At 37.5% G+C, this 24,316-nt stretch overlaps 1 protein-coding gene across 1 annotated transcript in view; it reads left to right on the top strand.

The window, feature by feature from the left end:
- Positions 1–22,872: 22,872 nt before the first annotated feature.
- The window catches only part of LOC149775645 (uncharacterized), a 35,840-nt gene continuing 34,396 nt past the window's right edge, over positions 22,873–24,316 (top strand). The window contains exon 1 of the mRNA XM_089943114.1: positions 22,873–22,901. The gene's annotated coding sequence lies outside the window, so the exon portion shown is untranslated. The remainder of the gene's footprint in view (positions 22,902–24,316) is intronic.

Below are 24,316 nucleotides of genomic sequence, written 5' to 3' on the forward strand. Positions count from 1 at the left end.
TCAATCGGATCAGGCTGGCCATGATCTCCGCACATTATCACGGCGGTATTTTTCTCCTCCAGCCAGATCAGGAACGATTTTAATACAACTAAATTTACTGTGCAAATTTCATCAAATATTATAATTCTGTTGATATATTTATTTCCCATACGAGCCGAATCCCATAATCCACCGCTGTATTTGAAATAACTATGATAAGTACCAGAATCAACGCCGCGTTGCCTTATTTCTCGCGCTAATCTGTGAGTTGGAGTCAACACGATCATATCAGATTTCGCAAATAAATTTATCGCTCGCGTTGTTTTACCGCTACCACCAGGACCATTCATGTAAACGAATTTGTTACGTGAAATCGGGTCAAATGCAGATGCAGCCGTCGATATTTCCTCAAATTTATCTCGATGAAATTTATCGCAATCTTCGACATCGGCGTCCTCACAGTAATCTAGGATATCTTCGTTTTTTATCCTCCAAGTGCCCCAAGAACCATCAGCGATTAAATTTTCTAGCCTATACTGATATTTCTTATCGATATAAAACGAGTCCGTTGCGACCCTTACCGCGATATCAGAAAATTTATTTATCATCGACAGTAAATTTATACTCACATAAGCGAGCATCGAAGACCTCAAATGCGTATACTGCGCTGATTCTCCGTCGAGATAGCTAATTACGGTACCCAACTTTACTCCGTCAATAATAATATTCTCTCTGTTGCAAAATATCCCTCGCGACACTGTATCGGCAATAATAAAGTCCATCTCGGCATCGTTGATAAACAATCTAGCGTGTCGGTGTTTATGATCAACGGATCCTCCTTGAGTAAATTTGCCAATTATTTTTCTTCCAATATCTTTCGCGTTTTCACAATCCGTCGGTAGCCACACCTTAGTTTGTTTCCTGTATGATATAATCGCCTCGCTCACCGTCAATGATACTAACATTGACGAATCTAGCATATATCTCAATAACACTATAGGGACCCATCTGCGTTGAGAGAAATGCCGACCGAACCAAATATAACAAATTTTATGTAAATTTTCAGCAAACTCAAATGAAGTGACACAAGCGAATCCGGTCATGACAAAATCAGGCAACGGTCCGTTAATTGCTACCCTTGTCATTTCGTTGGTGGGATGGCCAAATTTAGCAAAATAATCCGCACAATCACCATATCCAAGGAAACTTCCAGGATAGCACGCGCTCATATCAACGGAGATCATATCTTCGAAATAATATTTGGTATTCCACAATCCGCCATGGCCGTATTCGATACAGCTAAGTTGAATATCAGCGAGAAATTCGTTCCTTGTAGGTTTCCACGAATTTCTTTCTCTGGCAGCGTGAGCGGCAACAGACGGAACCGTAAAACAATTCGTTAATAACTGATCAGGATTTGACGAATATTTCACCGCGATATTTTTCATAGATTCATGTAATTTTTCATCACGGTAAATATCTCCTCGCGGCAAGATAAACTGATCATACTTTTCTTCGCTCGAAAATAACCAAACTGATATTGGATCAGACGCGGCTAATATTTTGATATATCGGAACATGGCATCGGAATTGTCCTTCGCAGAATTTTCCACAGGATAAAATTTAACAGCGCGATCTCGCGGAAATATCATTACCGATTGCGACCACGCATGTGAATTATGATCAATAATTTCGATTGGAACTCCTCGAGATCTATACGGCGACGAGTATAATATTTCTCCCGATAGCGTTTTCACGGTAATAGGAAATTTAAGTTTCTTGCTCAACACAGCAACATCGTCAATCGATGCGCCATCAACAACAGTCTTTGCCCATGAATTAATTTTATTCAACCTCAACTGAGTCAGACCAGATCCACGACGAGCGTTTTTCATATGCTCGATAACGCGCTCGGCAACGCAATTTATCATCGGCGATTCTTTCATCGCGGGTAGATTTTTCACATCCGGGTTGTTATTTAGCCGATAAATTCCATAAACAACAGCGCTAGATGGATACGCCCTGGCATAATAAGGACCGTCAATTCCCAATAATAATCCTGGCTTCGAATTTTTATCAAGAACAACATTTTTCTTACCGCCACGCACGGGATCTCGTTTATCGCGAATAATCCAAGTGTCGTCAGGCATTTGTGCAATAAATTTTATTCCAAAGATAAATCGCTCCTCGGAATGCGAGTTTTTTTATATGCTCGATTATCTTCTTGGCCCGTTCCAGATTCATCGTAGCATCAACAGCGTTAGTTTTCCATGTCGACCAAACATGAATCCCCCCATCATCGAAAAATTCTTTTTTGGCACGATCGACCTCAGGAATGATATATTCTGCCTCATCAAGATCAAATGTATCCATTATTATATTTTAGACAAATATCTAAATTATAATGAATAAATGTTCGTGGATACCAATCGGATCAACAAAATCATGCGACAAATCCTGCAGAGGTGATTATTGTGGCGCTCATATATATGCGATTCGACGAGGCAGTAAAGGACCACAACGGTGTTTAGTTTGCCAAGTTGGCACTCGAGGAAAAACTCGATTGTGTTTATCCTGTGGAGGGAAAAATTATCGAGAATTGCGCCGGTATTACGAAAAAAGATCCTCGTCGGTGATAACATGCGAAGAGGATTACATTAATCGATTCAAGGCAAATTACGATTTAAACAAACAGAATATTGTATATGAATCCAAAATCAACGATTCCTGCAATGAAAATCACACACGAGTATAGATCGCATCCAACCATCGATGGATACGAAGCATCATCGGATGGTGTTGTCAGAAATGCAAAAACAAAGAATCAAGTCGGTAGAGTTGATAACGGTGGATATCTTAGATTTTCTGTCAGTAAAAATAATAAAAGAAGAGGAACAAAATATTTATGTCACAGATTCGTGTTCGAATGTCACAAAGGACCTATCAGGGATGGTCTTGTTATTGACCATATCGATGGAAACAAACTCAACAACAAGATAACCAATCTTCGCGCGGTGTCTCAAAGCGAAAATTGCATATTTGGTAATACTGGCAGGCACCCTAAATACGCCAAGGCCGTCAAATCGATAAATCAGGAAACAGGCGAGGAAATGATATTCGAATCGATGACTGCAGCTGCGAAATATTATGAAATTAATCCAGCATCGGTACGATATGCAGCAGAAAAAAAATACAGGGCGACGTTTTCATATAATCTCGGTGAGTGGATTGAGTTTTATTATATTCCGATAATATTTGATTCGGAAAGCGACGAAGAATAATTGAATATTACAAAATTAATATAACATGAATGAACAAACCATAAGCAATATCATCGAAGCCATCGATGACCTGAAGAAAAAAATAAATCTTCCATCGGAGTTGGACACGAATAAAATCCGATCCGAATTCGAGGCGATTGTTCAAGGGAAACTTGAATACAAATACACGCTGCCGTCAGAATACAAATTAATAAAGAAAATCCAAATTGCGATGTACCAATCGCTTGCAACAGTCAGCGATGATCGCATCGAGGATTTTGTTAAATTATCCACGCTAGTGGAGAAAGCTAGATTGATTTTATCCGACGAATATGAATCAAGAAAAATTACAAGCTCGCGCATCAGACAGTTGAAAAAGCTTGTCGATGAGAACAAGGCCAAGGAAATATCCTCCTGAATATTTCCACAAAAAAAAAAAAATTTTTTTTATTATTTTACTGAAATTATGCAATTTTCTTAATTTTGACTACCATTTACCCCACCAAAAAACATAAAATTATATAAATTGCATAATTTGACGGGTATTTACCCCAGCAGATTCACGAAATTATATAAATTGCATAATTTGACGGGTATTTACCCCATAAAAAACATAAAATTACGCAAATTTCTTAATTTTTCTGATTTTTATTAATTTTTTTTTATTATTTACCAAAATAATTTATTTACTGAAATTATGCAATTTTCTTTATTTTTACGGGTATTTACCCCATCAAAAACATAAAATTATATAAATTTCACAATTTGACGGGTATTTACCCCAGCAGATTCACGAAATTATATAAATTGCATAATTTGACGGGTATTTACCCCCATCAAAATTAAAAATTTTTACTAATTTTGAAAATTTCCCTGGATTTTATTTATTTTTTTGGCCTGTTTTCCCTGGCGGACGGATTTACGATTTCACCAGCAGATTGATACTAACAGTTTCCCCTCGGATATCAAGCAAATTTCCTTTCTGATCCGTTAGTTTGAAATTTATCCTTGACAACAATCGATTATGACATCGCAGATAAAACGGATTCACTGGCTCCTTTATTATCAAATAACCCGGAGAGGCGCTAGGTGAAAACGAATACAATATAAATCCCTGCTGCGCCTGATTTGACTCTGACGAATCAACATTGTAGCTGCCCTCGACAACATCCGCGTGAAGATAAATCGCGATAACTTCCGTTATATTAACGATACCTGGCGAGATATGCCGCCCGCCTTTGGTCGGATCATTATCGTGTCTGAGTAATAGCGCTAATTGTTTTTTCTCTGCCCACGCGGCATGTAATTTCGGAAATAAATCATCGATGGTATCAGTGACGGATTTTCTCAGTTTATCAACATCATAATCGGGAAATTTGAAATTTGGTAGCGTTTCCTCGGTTAAACCAAATACTCTCATGAATTTTTGTTTTTCTCCTGAATTTTTTATCAACTCGTATTTGCTAATAGGAAGAATATAATCGGCAATTGATATATCGTCGACTATCGCCTGAATAAACATATCATGATAATATTCAACATCATTCGCGAGTTGATTTAAAATCTTCACGCGTTTGATAATTTCGCTACATGAGCTTGATTTATTTAAGATGCATTCATGAAAGGATTCCCGCAATAAATTTAATTGTATTGTATGTTCTTTAATAAATTCGTCGAGGGTTCTTCTTACCAAGATACCATCTATGGGGGCTATTATCTTAATGTGGGTAGCGTCGAAGATTTCCACGCCGGGGGGAATTTTAGGAAGAGGCAACCACGAGAGAATTCTTTCGTTAATAAAAGTAAAAGCGAATATTACCAGGTTAATTTTGTGGTTATTCATGAGGTTGATGGCGCTATCGATCAGAGGCTTGTGTTTGATATCTCCGTACCATCCTTCGTCGGTGGTAAAATTTTCTTTTTTTGGTTCCGGTAGTTCTGGAGGAGCTTCCTCGTACCAACCTGGAATAATAAAATCTGATTTTTTTGGTTTTGCTAGAGGTGCGATTTCAGGCCAACCTAATATGGTCCTAATCGATGATTGGTAAATATCTACCATGTACGGCGATTTCACTTCTATCATCGATGATAGTGTTGGTTCGTGCGCAGATATCTTTATTCCCGGAGTAGCATCGCCGGTTATATTTGATATTCTGGTGGTAAATTCCTTATCCAGCTGATCAATTTCGTAACTGCCTGTTGGTATACCGACATATATCCAATTGGGAGTTCCATCGGGTTTGGTTTTGTTGGCAAAAACAAGCGAATTATTCGATGATAATTTACCGAATGATTTCGATCTAACATTAGGCCAGCTGTTGTAGACACGCAATTGTGTTAACGCAATTTCCTTGACGCTGATTGGTGTTGGAAAATTAATACTAAATTCAGGTTTGGTTGAGCTTAATGATATTAGTGTTGTTGTCGGCGGTGTCGTGTTTGTCACGATCTGAGCTAGCTCGGACATTATTAATATTCATTTGTTCAATCTCCGAGTAAATACCGATCATTACCGAAAATTCTAGATCGGAGATAACGCCATCATTGAGACTCTCGGAAAGCAGCGATGATAATTTCGAATACGCGTCATTGATCTTGGTTAGTTTGTTTTTGTACAACGATAATTTCTCATTCGCGCATGATGAGATTTTTTTTGCTACGATATTGAGAACACCAGCGATTGTCGTTGTTGACGAGATTATTATTGTTGCAACGATCGGCGCGATTGTTGTTACCGCGGATAAAATTATTCCAGCACCAGCGACTACCGCGGATACCGCGTACACAGCAACATCGATGGCAACTAATCTACGCTGGTATTTCTTTATTTTTACCTGATACTCGTCGAGTAGCTTTTTTAGCGAATCCTGCCATGATCGCGCCTGATTGTAACGGTAGTCAGATGCGGTCATTTATTAGTTATTTATCTAGCCAATTGATTGGGGATTCTCTATCTCGGCAGCTGCAACCGGCTCGGGACTCTCTTTCTCCTCAGCAATTGTAAATGGTGTAGATCGAAAAACTAAATATTCGTAAATTACAAAATAATACTCTGGTCCCATGGTGGTTCTGTCTTGTGGTTCTATTGTGAAATTTGCGATGTTACCTTCAACTAACGAAATAATGAAATATCCCGGGGAAATTTCATTAATTTCATAAGTCGAATTTACATTGAATTTTATCTTGGATACAACATAAACTCGATATACACCCTGAATTGGCGCTTTAAATCTAAAAGAATTATCCTCGGGTGTCCAAATGCGATATGAAGTTCTAATAACAAATGTCACAAGGCAGGGGTAACCCTCTGTTGCCACCTGATCTGGTATCGAAATATGTGTCAACGCAGGAATATCCAACGGTGATATTTTTGTGTTAATATCGTTAATTTTTGTAGTTGCGTCAAGAAGTTTCGTGTTGATATTTTGAATTTCTCCGTCGTACACTGATGTATCGACTTTTTGACGCGCTAATTCACGTACCGCGTTAATTTCATCGTTAATTTTAGTAATATCCTCGTCGATTTTTCTTGTTTTCTCATCTGTCGATTCACGTATCGCGTTAAACCCCTTAGTAAATTCGGGAACAACAAGATCGTTGAGTTTATTAATTTCCTTGTTGAGATCGTCGATTGTTGCTCTCTGACCTAACGAGATATTTATTTTGGTAATTTCCTCGTTAATGGATTTTACTCTCTCGATGAGATCGCTGTGTGATGTTCTATCGGCTTTTTGAAATATTAGTGCACGTGCCGATTCAATATCTTTGTTGATTTGGGCGATATCTTCGTTGATTTTTCTTGTTTTCTCGGTAAGATCGTTATGTGATGTTCTATCGGCTTTTTGAAATATTAATGCACGTGCCGCTTCAATATCTTTGTTGATTTGGGCAATATCTTCGTTTATTTTCTTTGTTTTCTCGGTAAGATCGTTATGTGATGTTCTATCGGTTTTCTGACCCATCGCGGTATTTATTTTGGTAATTTCCTCGTTGATGGATTTTACTTTCTCGCTGAGATCGTTATGTGATGTTCTATCGGTTTTTTGAAATATTAATGCACGTGCCGATTCAATCTCTCTGTTGATTTGGGCGATATCTTCGTTTATTTTTCTTGTTTTCTCGATGAGATCGCCGTGTGTAGTTGAGGAGGTTTCGATGAATTTTTTTATATCCTCGTCGAGTTTTTTACTGAGATTTTTTGATGTATCGTCTAGTTTTTTAAGATCGTTAGTTAGCTTGGTAAATCTTTTTGTCACTCGGTCCTGAAGATCGTCGTGTAATGCTTTATCGGCCTTTAGAAGCATCGCCGCTGATAGCTCTTTGTCGGATTTTTCCACATCCGCGATATTGGCCTTCAGGGGTAACTTCGCTATAATATCGGCGATATCAGCAATAGATTTTAATACCATCTCCGATTGACGAGTAAACTGACTGATATGATCGCGGTATTCGTCTCGCTTGATTATATCAGTTATTTTGACGTTGCTGGTTTGTAATCTTCCTTCGGTATTTTGAAAAACAGCAACTTCACCAGGGTCCACCTCTGACAGCGATAGAAGATTGTTAATATCGCTCTTGGTTGCGAACTTTGATAGATCGACGTCAGTCACTTCTGCCTTTTCCTTCCTGTAGATAAATCTACCGTAAATATCAACCATGATATTTATCTACGGCGTATTCAAATACAATTTTGTGATACGGACCGGATGATTTTGAAATTGCATCGAGGACGTTAATTGATTCAGGGCCGCATATCGGTGGATCCGCTAATGTCTGCGTTGGAAGTGTCGAATACCAAACCGGAAGATTTAGTTTTGACACATAGCTGATAAATTCATTTGGCGGTGCTAATCCGTACGAATCAAAATAAACGACTTCGCGAGGATTAATTGCGTAGGCAACCCAGTGCGTGCCAGGGCCGGTATTTTTATCGAGATTTATTATTCCTGTCTCGGTAGGGTTTGGTTTTTCTGGTAGTTGATCTCGCATAAATACACCTCTGAAAAATTTTATTTTTTTATTCTTTGCTTCGCTGATCAAATCTAAATTTGAGGCTGGTAGACTCGTCTTAGGCCGGATCCGTATGGGGGGCGTCTTAGATAAAGGCCTGATCCTTTTTGTTGTTTTTGCAACATTTTCGCGATTAGGGGAGAGAAGGCGGGAAATAATCCTCCCTTTTTTTTACTGTATCTCCCCCCCACCACTTTTTCTCCTAATTTGGAACCTATGCCTGTTAGCGCGCCTAATCCTACTGTTTTTGCTACTGTCGGAAGAATCCCAGCTAGTAGTCCCGGAATAGCGGCAAGCAGAGGGAAAATGCCGCCCGTTTTGACCATGTCTCTGATGGCGCCTATTGAGAGATTCACATGAACACCGGAATTCGCTGATTTGGCCTTGGTAAATCGTTCACGTTGACCTCTAGTTAGCGACAGTTTGTTAGGTCCACCGTGAATTTGATCGTTTTTCAGTGTTAATTTCATACCGCATCGCTTTGATATCGCTGATTGGAGCTTTTTCATCTGACCTGGGGTCAGAGTTACACTGACGTGTTCGTATGGCATATTAATAATCGCTTAATCTAAATTTGGAATTTGTCACATGTTCTCGACAGGAGCATCGATGACTCTCATTCTGCCGCTGATGCCTTCCAAGATCATTGTTCTATCGCTGAGGATTACCGCGATGGCTCTTGCTGCTCCGGCTGTGTTAATTCTGGCTTTGAAATGGATATCGACAACGGATTGTTTTACCAAATCGAGATGTTCCAGGGAAAAGTAATAGATAGGATAGCGAGTATTAAAATCCAACTGTGATATTTGCAATCCGGTATCGATATTTTGATCGCGGCCCATGAAACTTAGCAAGCGATGATATGCGCGGGCAGTCGAATAGTTGGCAAAATCGATGGCTATTTCCTCTGATGGTTCTTGCTGGCCGTTTATTCTCAATGAAACGTTTGTTGCCGCGAATTGATCGAATATCATATGACTGTGAAGTTGATCGTATCTGTTTGCGTTTTGAAGAGTAACAAAGATGTGTCTAGGTGCCGAAACACCTTGTTGTGACGCAATTCGCCAGGTAAATATTCCGTTGATATTAACATCGCAGGAGTCGGTCATCGTTGTCAACCAGGACATGACGGATTTTCCGCCTTGATTCATGAATGATAATAATTTTTCTTCCTCGAGCATCGATGGAACTATCGCTGGCATCCACAAGGTAAATTTGTTTAGGACAACTTTACCGACATTAGCGGCATCCGCGCTCACTTCTCTCCAGATAGCTTTGTCACTGCCAGCAGCGTCTCGAACGAAAGTTATCGTGTGTTTCGCTCCGTAAATGACTTTTCTGAAATGTCTGCAAAATCCAAAAATGTGAGATAACGGAATTGCACAGGAAAATCTTAGTTCATTCTTAGTCAACATAGCTCTTCTCGTGGCAAATCCAAGGTTGTAATTGTTATTTACTTTTATCACCACACTTTCGACGTCGGCGTCATCGGCACCGACAGTATGTTTTTTCGGTCTCCTGGCTTCATACTGGACATGTTCAGGGTCATCGGAGTTATCTTTGGCGAACATCATACTAGGACCGGCTGACCTGGTAAAATCATCCGAGTATCTCGCTAGTCCTATTATCGTTGTTGCTATATCAACATTGTCGGTAATTGATTCGATCTCTCTTCCATCGATCATGTAAGTGGCGCTCTTGAATAATGCCATAATGCCGTTATTGACGAATCCGACTTTAAAATGTTCGCCAAAGTTGGTATCGTTTGTCCTAATAATTCTCCCAACAACCTCGATATATACCTCAGACGGAAGAAAATATCTTGTTGTATCGTGAACTTGAATTTCCAAGCGATTATTTGTATTTGGGTCAACTGCGTCGTACGAGAAATACTGGAAATCTCGCACGGATGTGTCTCTGCCTACAGGCTCGTCCATGTCGAACACTTCATTTGACACTTGTGCGAACATTATTATTAAGAATATCATCTAAAACGAAGACCGCTGCCTGAAATGAAGCTTGTATTTGCAATTTCCTTTGCTAGATTTGTCTTAGCAACTTCCTTTGCTAGATTTGTGTTAGCAACTTCATTTGCGAGATTTGTCTTAGCAACTTCCTGCGCTAGATCGTTTATTTTTTTATTTGCTGCGTCATTTATGACTTTGCTGATTTCGGGTGGCATTTCTCTGGTGATGGGTAATTTGACGGGTTGTTTTTTGCGCATTAAATTTAATATTTTACTTTTGACAACATTGAAGCCTTTATTGGCCAAATTACTGATACCAGAAATGGCAGTCTCGCCGATTTTTCCTATTGCTTTTAACCCGAGCTGTTTGATCACGGGTCCAATTTTAGGTATTATTCGCGTAAAAAGACTTCCAATAATATCGCCGAATCCATTACCGTGGATATATCTGTATACGGGCAATCGAGAGTTTACTACGCGGACCTGTTTGGGTCTGCGCTGATGTTTGTGAACAATCGTGTTATTTCAATTGTGTTGTTTTAATCGATGAGTTCATCGACAAGTTCCTTGTAAATGTGAGAGTCGATGACACCACCGCGGAATAATCGCTGACAAATATCCGAGGCTTCGTTGATTATTTCGCGAGAGTTATTTCCGGCTCGTTTTCCTCCGATTAATACCTCAAGGCGAGATACATCGTTGACAACACTGTCAGGGCAAACAGTATATCCGCTTCCTGTCTTTGGTTTTGGTGTTGATGGTTCGTTAAACAACTCCGTTAACACGTCCTTCTCTTCCCTTTCTTTTTCTTTTACTTTTTCCATAAATTTAAAATATTCGTCATCACGTTTGTAAGGTGGTTTTTTACTAGCAAAATATATCCAGTCGATATATTTGCTTTTTTCAAGAGATTTTCCACGAACACTGGGGTTAAAATATTTATCCCTATCATCATAATCCGCGGCGATATCTACTAAATTTTCCCCCCTTGCGATTTGTTCATGCACATCACGGGTAAAAACAATTCCGATAGCTTTATGAAGATTTTCATAGTCGGACTTCGCAGTTTCTTTCTCTTGTTGAGTTGATTTTTGCGATATCCCCGAAAATTTTTTTTCCTCCTTCCTTGCATTTGCGTGGTCCAGAAAATCACTGTAAAAAAAGCTTGTTTTCTTCGCCTCAGGTAAATTATATTTGGCTCGAAATAAATTATTATACCAAACATCCCGCGATTTAATTTTTTTCAATCCGTCTTCCGTTAAAAACATCTTTCTATTGTCAAAGGAATCTTCGGCAAATATAGCAAATATTTTAATATCTTTGCCAAAAAGGTCAAATTGTTCTTGCAATGTTTTCCAACCATTCTCGGTAAATTTTTTTTTTATTATATCTCGAGGTTGAATATCTTTATCTTCCTCTTTTTTTTCTTCTTCTTCTTCCTCTTGCTCTTGTTCTTCTTCTTGCGCTTGTTCTCGCCGTAATTTTTGATCTTCATCTAATTCTTCAGGAATTTGCCCCGTCCTCAATTCTGCTTGTGCTCGTGCTTGTGCTTGTGCTTGTTCTTGTTGTGCTTGTGCTTGTGCTCGTGCTCGTGCTTGTGCTTGTGCTTGTGCTCGTGTTTGTGTTTGTACTATTCGCTCCGGCAATAATCGAGTGTGTTGCTCGATATTCTGTGTCATAGGAATAAGCCCGCGCTTCCTAAGTTCCTTATCTTCCTTTTTGTCACCGTATGCGACTTGTTCGATTGCTCCAGTGACCGGACTCAACAACTTTGACGATATCTCAGTAATTCCATATTGAGAATCTTCGTAATCACGAACTTTTTTCTTAAATAATTGCTTTGCCGGAATAAGCTTCCTTACTGCCGCTAATTCTTCTCGCGCTAATCTGGCAGAGTGAGGCTCTCCAACTCTACTAGCTTTCCGACTCATATTATTTTCAACTATATTGTTTTAATGCGAGGTAAAATTAGGATCAGCAGCCAAACTTTGCAAACTTCGTCGACACCAGAATAAATTCCCCCCCCCTTTTTTTACTTGTCTAGAATCATCGATTTTGTACACAAAAAATTGCAGTCGGGAGTGAATTTACGCAAATTAATTTTCGTGGGAAGGCTTATTTTTGAAATCTGAGGCTTCTACGGAGAAAGTTCTCGTAGGAGGCTTTATTTGGTCTGGAACGTCTGGTCTGTAGACCTTCCCTGCTGCTTTTGACAGTCAGGCGAGGTCGTTGCACGGAGATAGGGCCGACGGGTAATGAGGTATGTTGACTGTAGAACCATGTTCGGTAGGTGTCGACAATGCAAACAACCATTCTTAGGAAGAAACCGTTTTTATCAGAACCAATTATTATTTGAAAAACAACCCACTTATTATTATTGCCAAATTCTTCATTTTGTTTTGTTTATGTGTGTTTATATATACGAGTGTGTCTCTATGTTTGTTAAAAATCTTCCCTCCTTGTTCACGTCCTGTTCCTGATCTTTGGATGTTTGAAATTGTTATGTTTCTAACAGACATCGATGACCGTGACATAAATTGAATTTCATTCATCCGTTTTGTTTGCAAGGGTGGATGTTAGATGGCAAGAGTGTGTATTGGATTAAATAGGTAGGTGTTGGATTTCATTATAAGGGTGAGTGACCGTGTCATAAATGACCTTTCACGTACTCGTTTGTTTGTGGGTGTTGAATTGCGAAGCAAGGCTTGACTGGTAAGGACATGAGTGTTGGATTGTAAATGTAGTCTTAGTTTGTAACCAAGTGTATTTCTGTCCGTCTCTCCATTCTATCTGTCTAGCTCTTTCAAAACACAAGGACCCCTTCTTAACTTCCAAACAGTTGGACCACGGCGTGCTAATAGTTATAATTTTAGACTCCATTAATTGATAGAATACATACCCCTTGGAATAACCGGATTTCCCATAGGAATAGTCACGTGCCCCCCAGGGGGTTCACGGCATTGTCCAATTGTTGGGAATCATACATACTGTACTGGTCCTAATGTTAAATTCCCAACGATTGAAAACAACAATGATCTTTATGCTTGGAGTTTAAAACTAATCACCACCTTAATCCCAATATATAGCTTGAAAGTTTATCACAAAGCGTACCAATAATTAGTGTCACGTTCCACAGTAGAATATCAGTGATTGAAGCAAACATACTCTTTGCTATTGCTGTTTACAGGTACACGACACCTTGCGCTGAATTTGGAATGTGAGAGCATGAATACAGAAGTTTCCTTCTTCTACGTCCTTGGTTAATTAATTTCCAATCATTGTCTTTAGTACTGATTAAATACCAACATTACTGATTCATTCATGTGCTTGTTTTCTTTTTCTTGGTGGGCGGGTGGGGTGCGGGATCCACATACCTTAGTGTTATTGCAACATGCCACTGTATGGATCTGTATCGTAATTTTATCTCAATATTGTAATATTTAAGGAGAAAACATACCGCTCTTAAAGTCACCGTGCTTTGTTTCTTTTCTTTTCATTTTATCTTAAACAGTAATATTTTTGCAGCACTATATAGCTTTCCTTTTAACTTTCTTTTCTCATAGAAACTTCTTAAAAGCGGAATTAGAGATGTTAACCTGTAAATAAACTCGCAAAAATAAGGTTATGTCTATAAAACAAACAAAAAATTAAATAGCTGTAGTGAGATCTTTGCGATCTGAAGAAAAAAGCTGCTGTTAGGGGCTTGTGATAATTTGGCGGCAATTTAGTCCCATGTAAGATGTCGACCATGGTATGTATCAAATATCATGCATGGTACTTAATAAGTGAAAAGTTTTAAATTGTCAACTTATGAAACTGTCACTTAAATGTTCAAGGACAGACTTTTTGCTGACAATATATTTAAATAGGCTAAAATAGGCAATCTGTTATTGATTTTACGCCAATAAATCACGGCTCTGAGATAGCATTGATGTATTGCATTGTCATTATCTTGTTTCATAAAAACTAAGCAAAATGGAACGAGAGTTACATTTTTTCATGTGCAATCATATACAGTGGGTCTTGCTGACAATGCACTTGGCAAACACCACGATACCACGTAATGAGGACTACCATTCTGGTCTTCTTACAGTCAGCCCCGTCCATTGACTTACAGTCAAGTTACCAAGATACCTTCCAGGCTGGTTCTGTGAGGCAGAGACCTGAAATCACAGTTAATCAGAACGATTACAGCTCATATTCAATCATACCTATCCCCCATATGACAACCATATGAGTACCTCTGCCATACAGACAACACTTTCAACGTTTCTATGTATTGAATTATATCCAGGCAATATTTTATTTGCTTTTGCCAAAGGAGTTTAAAAATGCTTCAATCAAATTCATACGTATAGACCCATACACTAAAGTATATAATTTTGACGGAAGGTACTCTTTCATATTTAATGACATATCAATTTAAAGAACTAGCCCAATCAGTCATCAAATGTGCCATTGCAGAAGATAGAAAATATGATGTCTCCTCGGGCAATTTTGAATTCTATTCATTTATGAAGCGAAGACTTTTGATGAAAATAGGTCCAACAAAATGCAAGTATTAATTTCATATAACAACATATTCCTATGCAAAAAACATTTATGAATTTTTTTAAAGACTTTCTTCATGGATGTAACTTGTAAGAACAGAACAAATGTTGCGTAATTTCTACGAAAACCACATCTGTGTAACAAGATAACCGGGTGGGATATTTCGGATTAACAACAGAACACGTTTTGACGACACAGATATATGGTTTAATATGGCGATTTATATGAGTAGTGGATTATGAAGATGTGTGCGTATTTATAATCCAAATATTGGATCTATTTAACATAAAAAACGCACAGTTTCAAAGATGGAAAAAATATACAAATAAATTAGTTTAGAAACCCTAAAACACAGGATAAATGATTTCACAAATGATTCAATAATGGAAAGATGAATATAGTTCACTCAAATAGTAAACGATGTAAGTCTTTACACATAGTAAAAAATGTATTCGCTCAGGTAGCGAAATTATGTCACTAAACAAGAACGGATATACAATCTATCCTTCCAGTCCTGAATAATACACTGGGTCTTACTAACCCAAAATTAGCATACAGCTAAAAATACATGTGTGGAGATGCACTCCGTCACCCGTGCACCATATCCGCTCCACAGCTCCTCCGAATCAATTTCACAACCAATATAGACTCCGGACCCTCGGAATACTATGATCACTTGAAATATTAGACCCTCCGGACACTTGAAATATTAGACCCTCCGGACCCCCTGGTCCTTTGACGGCTCTACAGCTGGGTCACCTTAGTCACTCTTGACATTCCGGACGCTAGACATTAGACGCTCCGGCACCTTAAACGCTCCGGACACACGGACGTTTCTACACTCTGACAACACCGGACACCCCGGATATTCCTACTCTCAGACAACACCGGACACCCCGGATATTCCTACCATCAAAAACAGCTGAAAATATACCCGATACAGTGTACTACACTTGATACAGACATAACGTAAGGACGTTATACATGGTAAGTTATAAAGATTATATTATTATGGCAATTACAAAACAGAGGTTCAATAGTAAACCTAACCCTGCTCGATAAGACAATAGTAAATAATTCTTTTTTAAAAAAAATGTAGCTTTACATTACCAATATAAATCCTGCACTACGTCGCAACAAGAATAAAAAATGCACACATTATGGTATGTAAAGAAAACTATAACAAACATGCAAAGGTAAATATGGTAATACACTAGTTATCACTTAAAACCCAAAAATTACCTACCCCTACAGCTGGAGTTGTGCGAATCCTTTTAGCAGGCCGCTTGCTGACAAAACCATTAGTATTGTAAAGGTCCTTTACATGTAGTAACGTATTTATACCTTTAGAATTTTCGTTATTCCTTATCGAAGGCACCTTGCACGTGTGGCATAGGACGAATCGTACTCACGATTTCGAAATACAATAGACCCTGATATAATCACCCTCGGGTATCGTTGTACAGAGAAAAGAAACGAAACCCGAGTACATGTATTTAATTAACAACATTTACACCATTCCGTGACAATCTGCATTAGGGTAAATATGTTATAGGAGTACGTAAACTTCAATTTATCCAAAGTCGATATATAAACATCTGGAGTGTCCTTGCAGCGCGGTAAAATATCTGGGATCAAATACGATATATTTATTCAAAATGTTTGGTCTTGTTAATGGAGTCAACAGGTCCAGGTTTAGCAGTTAGTGTTCCATTGTTGAATAGCAAAGACTGTAAATGGATCAATATTATGACCAGTTCGAGTATGCATTGTTTGAAAATTATTTACGTGACATAAATTAAAGTGCAATGTGACTGATGACTGGAAGTACAAGAGATATGAGCTAAGAAGAAATTAAATGTTTTTTTTTTACTTTGTGAAGACTATATGTATGTGCAAATACTAGACAGTGATGCAAACAGTGACTAAAAATATTGAAACTAAAGTTAATTTCCATCTACACCATACTCAGTAAAAGACTTGGCTGTAACTAGTTTGGCTTAACGAAAAATATCTTAGCAGATTTAGACTCGTCCAAAATATGTTCTCACCACGCACATCTGACTTATCGGTTAACTGAGATATCTCTAAGTTTTTTATTTCAGATATTCGGGATTTGTTAATGTTACATTATAAATTAGAAAATAGGTATTACTTTGGAAAATTGGATATAGAGCTCACTTTCAGTATCATTCCGATTCAGAACAATGCATTCGATCTGTTTAGATTGTGTTTCTTGGTGGCTTGGGGGTGGGGGGCAATATAATTTTGTTTACTTTACCTATTTACGGTTGGTCCAGCTATCAGAACTTCCGGGAACCTGTACAAGTTTTGGAGTGGATTGCTGTCAATAAATTCCACTGTAATGAAATTCTACAATTTTTGATAAGTTACTCAAGGGATCTTGCACTGACTACTGTAATTCGTTGCAAGCATGCTTTTGGGTTCATGTACTCATAATCTTCGCTACATCTACTGAAGAGGCACATTCTGAACAACGTGTCATGAATTTTGCTGACATTGTTCTAGACAGTAATTTGCTAGAGCATTTATGCCTAAAGAAAATGTGCAGAAATGTTCTCAATTGTTGATGGAGTTAGAGACCTGGAATTCTTGCAAAGTTCATACGATACAGTCATTGATTAATTATGTACACTTTTATTGCTGTCTATAAATGTATGGGCAGGCATAATTGAGACAGTTACACAACCTGGCTATTGGAGTTTGGAAACCGTAACAGTAATTTATATTGGGGCTTGATGCCTGAACTGGACACTTCACCTGCCAGACAGTACTTCATCCTTTCTAAATAAAAGCGAAACATGAGTGCTCATCGCTCACGTCCAACCGTTGACCTTTTTTAAATCAACATTCCAATCCAGAACAAACTTTTACATCCACTGCAACTCATAAATTCAAAACTTCAGACCACTAGATATACTGCTTATATCAAACTATTTACCTTTTGCTTTTCATATTTGCGCCGGTAACATTGAGTTCACTTCTTCCAGGCACAAAGCCCAGCCTGGACATTTGCCTCTCTGATATATGTTACCTATTCTGGTAAGTTTTCTTTCTCTGCTACTGTGATAGTTCCTAAATTGCAACAAAACACCACTCACTTGTCAGCCACATTCCCTAAGACTTACGAGGCCCAAATGGAAATATATGAAACTGAGACGATAGCCGAATGCCTGCAAGTTAGTGAAAATAATTCAAGGTGCTTTATTCACTTTGGTGGCAGCTAAGCAGATTTCCAGTCTATGTTTGACATTCAATTTCATCGCCGTCTTTAATTTCGGACAGATAACATTGTAAAGTCGTAATTTCCGCACAGATACTGCTACCCTCACGATTTTCTCTAGTACTCAGATTAGAGCTCTGTGAAGCTAACGTCCAAATACCTTTGCAACGTACAACTGGATTCCTAAATTCTTTGTCTTTTAGACATGTGCACCATGTCCGATAAATCCTCCTCCGCATTCCGACTAATCTCTTCTGGCTAATTTGCATATATCTCGACCAACTTGGCGAATAAAGATTATTATGTCTGATTAATCGTAACTACTTGCATTGCTAGGCAACTGGTACAGGCAGCTATGTAACATGATTCCAAATCCATGCTAAAGGATATATGTGATATATGTGATAATACGCAGACTTGTTAACATCATTCTAAACGTAAACAATATCTTCAAGGTTATTTATTGCATAACTGTACGAAGACTCGCTTTATCATCCTTGCCCACTTACGTTACTCACAAGTGAAAAGTATATATCATTTGAATGACATTTGCCTTTATTGAAGACTATATATCAGTAGTGTAGATATTTAGAGATCAATGGTTTGAATTTTCTTGCGCTGTATATTTAATAATTACCCACGCTCCGTTGGCAACCAATATAGTTATGGTAACGTCAATACAAAAATTAAAGTTTTATCACCTTTACCTGTTTGCTATGAATTTGTACACTGAAAGTACCCTTATCGTGTATATATAATGTGTTATGTTAATCTAGTGGTGTAATTTGGATTTCAAAGTCCACTGGTTATTGTATATATAAAGCATAATACCTGAGAAAATGTTATCATTTTATTCTTGGAGATTTAGGGTCACTTCCTCTCATAATATTTTTCATGCAAGTATTCGAACTATTGTCAGTTCAATGACATGCTTACTTTTAAAAAAACTTCTATAACGGGTCATTTCAGTATATGCAACATTATGTAAACTTTGGGCAGATACAAGAGGGATTTTTACGATCATTAGTTTGTCTTTATTTTCATAACATGAAGATAACAAACCTATATTGCTATTTCAATTTGATATCAGTACATTAATGCACTCCCATAATATTTAATATAATAGTCTATATTGAGTACGTTTCTGTAGTATCAAAGATGATGATCCGAAAGCGCTTGAACGAATAAAGTATGAATATAACTATTACCATGTATGTGTGTGCGTGTATTGTGTGTTTTAGATTTGTAATGTAGCTTTAACAATTGTTCAGTCATGTTGCTATGATGTCTGCAGTGTGACAGTTTATAGTATTGTCTAGTACTAAGGCATCATCCCGCATACATGTAGCATGATGTTCCACCCAGCCACATTCTCCTGACACCAGGACGACCAGTCCTAGCACTAACATCTTAATGCTGAGCGCCAAGTGAGCCAGCTGCTAGTACCATTTGAATAAGTCTTTGATTGGTCTCGGCCGGGGTTCGAACCCGCGACCTCCCGCAGCCGGGGTGGACGGTCTAACCATTATGCCACCGGTGCGGTCACTATCATATTTAATATATATATATATATATATATATATATATATATATATATATATATATATATATATATATATATATATATATATATATATATATATATATTAGCAAAAAGGAAACTATACTGATGGATATGTATCCCTTCCACGTGTTTCGGCTACAAAATATAGTTCTGCAGCTATTGTACCTATTCAAAATCATTTGGAATTGTTCCATTTGCTACTTTTTTAGCTGCTGTGGAACTTCATTTATCATTCATATTCATTAAAAATCTGACGGAGGCACTTGAGATTCAAACGTGAAAGTTGATTAATCAAGAAAGTAGAGCACTAGCAACATTGCATGGCTAGCGTCCGAACAATGCTGCTGACCATAAGGTGTGAAAGTTATGAAAGACTGTCAATCAATCATTCAGATTTGCCACCTGTGTTTAAGAGGCATCGTCGCATTCGACAAGATAAAATCCACTATGCTCCTTTTTACGGACTTTCCCTCGCGGTTTTCGACCGTGGGGAGACAGAAAGAGAACTGGATCAGCAAGGGTTTAACGGACACGAAAGGGGACCCAACAACAGAAAGAAAGAGGTGAGGAAGGAGAGGCTATGAGACCAACACGTTTATTTTTCGTTTTTGTACAAAAGCCCAATATAAATAGGTATCATTGCTAATTTTCCATTTATGTTTTCAAACTAATTCACATTTGATCGCTGTTAAAGAGCCAGAATGATGTAGAATTTGTGTGTTGTTAACGTTTAAGACTAAAATCAAAGGCACAGATCTTAGTATCTAAGTTACTTCTCAGACCAGGAAGTTTACCAGTCGCCAAAACATCAAAGCCTAGGCGATACTCATTGTAGAATGTATGAATCTATTCTGCACAAATTGTCAGTTAAGGACCTGAATGCAATATCTCTATTGTTGGGCTGATACACATGTATACGTGTTTGAAATGAAGAAGTAGTAAAGAAATTTCCCAAATCATGCATTGCCTACATTTATATACTTTATAGTATGAACGTTTGAACATTACATCGGTACAGAACACTGCCCATGCAAGCTTCTTCCCTTTAAATTCCGCACAACACAAAGCCCTTGTACAATACCACCCACCCACCCACATCTGCCCTCACCCCCACCTTAAGGCCCAATATATTTGTGATATCAAGCCTGTCGCGTCATTTGCGTTTCAGGAGGTAAAGTCAGCATCATTTCGAGGGAAGCATAAGCGCCAACCGTAAACGTATTGACTGCTGTTAGTAGTGGCAGGCGTTGTAGTCTCAAATCGCTCTCTTCCCAACCATACCACTCCGAACAGAATTCCATGCCAGGCTGCAGTTCCATCATGAGGAATAGTAGTCAATGCCAATTTTTCATCCTCCTGACCAGCTTATCTCTTACTCTTATTAATGGATAATAATAAAAATTTACAAATATTTGGGATTTCATTACTATTATATATATATATATATATATATATATATATATATATATATATATATATATATATATATATATATATATATATATATTATACCGTCACGTGACCGTTCATTCGGAACATCTTCTAAGTGTGGATAGGGGTGATAGTTGTTCAAATTTAAAAAAACTTGTAATATTTTAATATGCGCCAGCAAAGTCAAAATGAAGCAAAAGTCCTTAATGTTCCGTAAGACCCTTGTTTAATAAACTTTTCAAATATAAGCACATATCTTGCTATTTAATGGAATACCTCTACGTAAAACTGCGTATATATATATATATATATATATATATATATATATATATATATATATATATATATATATATATATATATATAGTTTATAGAAGTTAAAATTTCAAAAAAGTTTGTGTATATGATTGTATGATTCTCAGTTGCTGCACATTGTTTGCACATTTGTTGTGACCTTGGCCCTTTCTTCTCACTTGAAAAAGAAGGATACCAAATAATTCTAAGAAAAGGTTATTTAATTCAACACTAGCTGAATGTCTGTTGTTATAGAGCTGAGTACATAATAAAATTCCTTCGTAAACTGTCTAGAAGTTATTCACAATAATACCGTATTAGCAAAATATGTATATGTAGAGAGTCTTTTCCCAGTGCCATAAAATGAGTGGGACAGCATTACCTTGAGACCATGCGAGATATCGAGAGGTTATTTTTTAATAAATGCATTTTATCTCAGCAGGGGAACAGCGTACCTTCTTTTCGAGAGGCTTATAAATTAAGATTTTTTTTGTCTTATCAGAAAGATATCAATAAAAAATATTTTCTTCCGGGACTGCTGAACTTCGATCCAATTTGGTGAGGCATTTTATAATTTAAACCTCTAGCAAATAAACTCTTGATTGCCGATGTGAAATTTAGTAAGCGAGTCTTGTAGTGGTTTTTGTTTAATACGTACCTACTACATATGTCTAAAACGTGAGAGAAAAAAATTGCATGAGACAAAAGCTATTGTATCTTTTCTATTATTAAATATCTCAACATTTAGAAAATTAAACTGTCCAATATAATTTTAATGACAATAATATGAAAAATTTCCAAGTAAATGCATGAGGTGTATTCGCTTTTAGACTTTTGGGAAATGTTTCGAATTGGGAGAAAATGTTATTACACATTGCTTTGAAATGCATTGTTTAAAACCATTTCCCTGAACACGCATTTTAATAAACTCGACTAACTTTCAAATAGTTAAATGTTTTTCTTTTCACCAGACTTCTCTTCTTTGAAAACAAATTGGCAAAATCCGTTATATGGACATTAAAATAAGAACAGTATAAATAAATATTTTTCAAAACAAAATTTATCTTTACCATCCTGCTGCATTTCCTATAAATATTTATCTCTCGAGTGACCGAACCGAAAGCAGTATGTATACGAAATAGGGACTAAGGCTTAAGGTCGTAAGTTTCTCAGCAAGAGTTTTGTATTCCGATTACAAAATTTTTATGTCATGAATCTTATATCACATAAAATAACAGGCATGCTTTCTTGGAGTGGGAATTTTAAAACATCGCAATATATTTGTTTGTTGCAATGATTTGGAGGGGACTAGTTTTGGTGTAATCTCCTCTAATGAATGAAATAGTTTAATTTATGCACCATGTCAAATATTTCAGCAAGGTATATACTTCGAAAAAGAAAATATCTGATTCATATTCAAATAAAGCATTGATGCATTAAACTCATCATTTGTTACTTTATCTGGTAAACAGGTCATAATTCGTGGCATGCAAAGGGCTTATACGGTATAAATACCTGCCCGACTGGTATGTGGCCAGTTACAATTGTGCTTTTGACCAAAAACGACACAGAAACCGGATTGGATATCAACTTTAAGGTTGAGGTAAATATTTCTCACAACACATTGTCATTTCGGCTATTTGTAGACTTTTAAGAACATGCTAGAAGCGAATATGGAAGCCAGCTGATAGACTTTTACATGGTAAGATCATTTTAATGACGTTTTTAGTGGATTTTAGTGTTGTGTTTATTCTTATCAAAGTTTACCTATGAAGACTATTGTAATGAAATTAGACACATGGGGAGTGTGCTATTGTAATGATAGGGGCAGTTGTGTTGTCCCTATAGCACTGGTTGAAACAATTACAGCTGTCAATTATAACGGGACTGCCTGGATGAGGGCAGTGATCCTAGGGAGTGAGAGGACCCTTATCTGCTTTTGTGTGTCAAGTATCAGGTTTCAACTAGACTGAATTATGGACTCACGTGCGTGAGAGGAGGAGACGTTTTGTAGCTTTCAGTGTGAAAGGATTAATCTCTCTCTCTCTCTCTCTCTCTCTCTTCTAAGGGATAGTTAGATTGTAATCCTACAGTAAGTAGGGGTTTTCTTGTGTAACAAAACGCAAGGGTAAAGGCATGTATATAATGTAAATTGTAAATAAACATGTAAATAGGAGAATTAAATTATGGATTTATTTCTGAACCAATCAAGTTACACTATAATTCTATTTGAAGGCTCTAGCCATAGAGCAGAAGAGCTTACAGAATGTCTTTCGTCCTTACTCCACCGTCTGTTCGCAGATGTTTATTACCTCTAATCTTTCCAGTCTTGTGGGATGACTGCAGTATAACTTTACAAACACGTTCATCCCATGAAAACCATGAAAATTACGTCCCTTGGACATCAAAAATGGCTCCCACAAAAACTACGTTGAAAATAATGTTATTGCTACTACTCCTAAACATATGATGATATTGGCATGGATTGTTCACTAAAATACATCTTGTCAGGTCACTTTGGTTCCAAATGACAAAGAAGCCAATAGCTCAACCAATATGGTAGCATACGACCATCTTAATAATCTTCTCATCACTACTCCTCATGAAGGAATGGTCGAATCAAAACGAGTGTTACTAAGCAATCTCTTGTTGATCTCTAGATGGTCCTAATGAAAATAGAGCTCGCCGGATATCAAATATATCTGCCACGGAGCTGCAATTCTTGTTACTGCAGCTTCTCTTCAATGGATGGTTGTATTGACATGTGGTTTTCACAGAAAAGCTTCTTCTGATGTCTTGTTAATCCTAAATGAAAATGGTGCCCCTCAGGTTTTCAAAATGACTGCCACACGGGACATCTTGAAAGTCAGTTTATCGCCAATCCATCCTGAACGTATGGTCGCGTCGTTGGATTTCCATCAGAAGACTTAAATAAAAATGGTGCTAGTCATATCCAAAGGTGTTCGACGTGAGTTTGATGTTGAGAAAAAAAGAAACAATAATCTGAGGAAAAAATCA

The sequence above is a fragment of the Sinohyriopsis cumingii genome, chromosome 19 (genome assembly GCF_028554795.1).
Source record: "Sinohyriopsis cumingii isolate HCF-2022 chromosome 19, ASM2855479v2, whole genome shotgun sequence".
Taxonomy (NCBI): Eukaryota; Metazoa; Mollusca; class Bivalvia; order Unionida; family Unionidae; genus Sinohyriopsis; species Sinohyriopsis cumingii.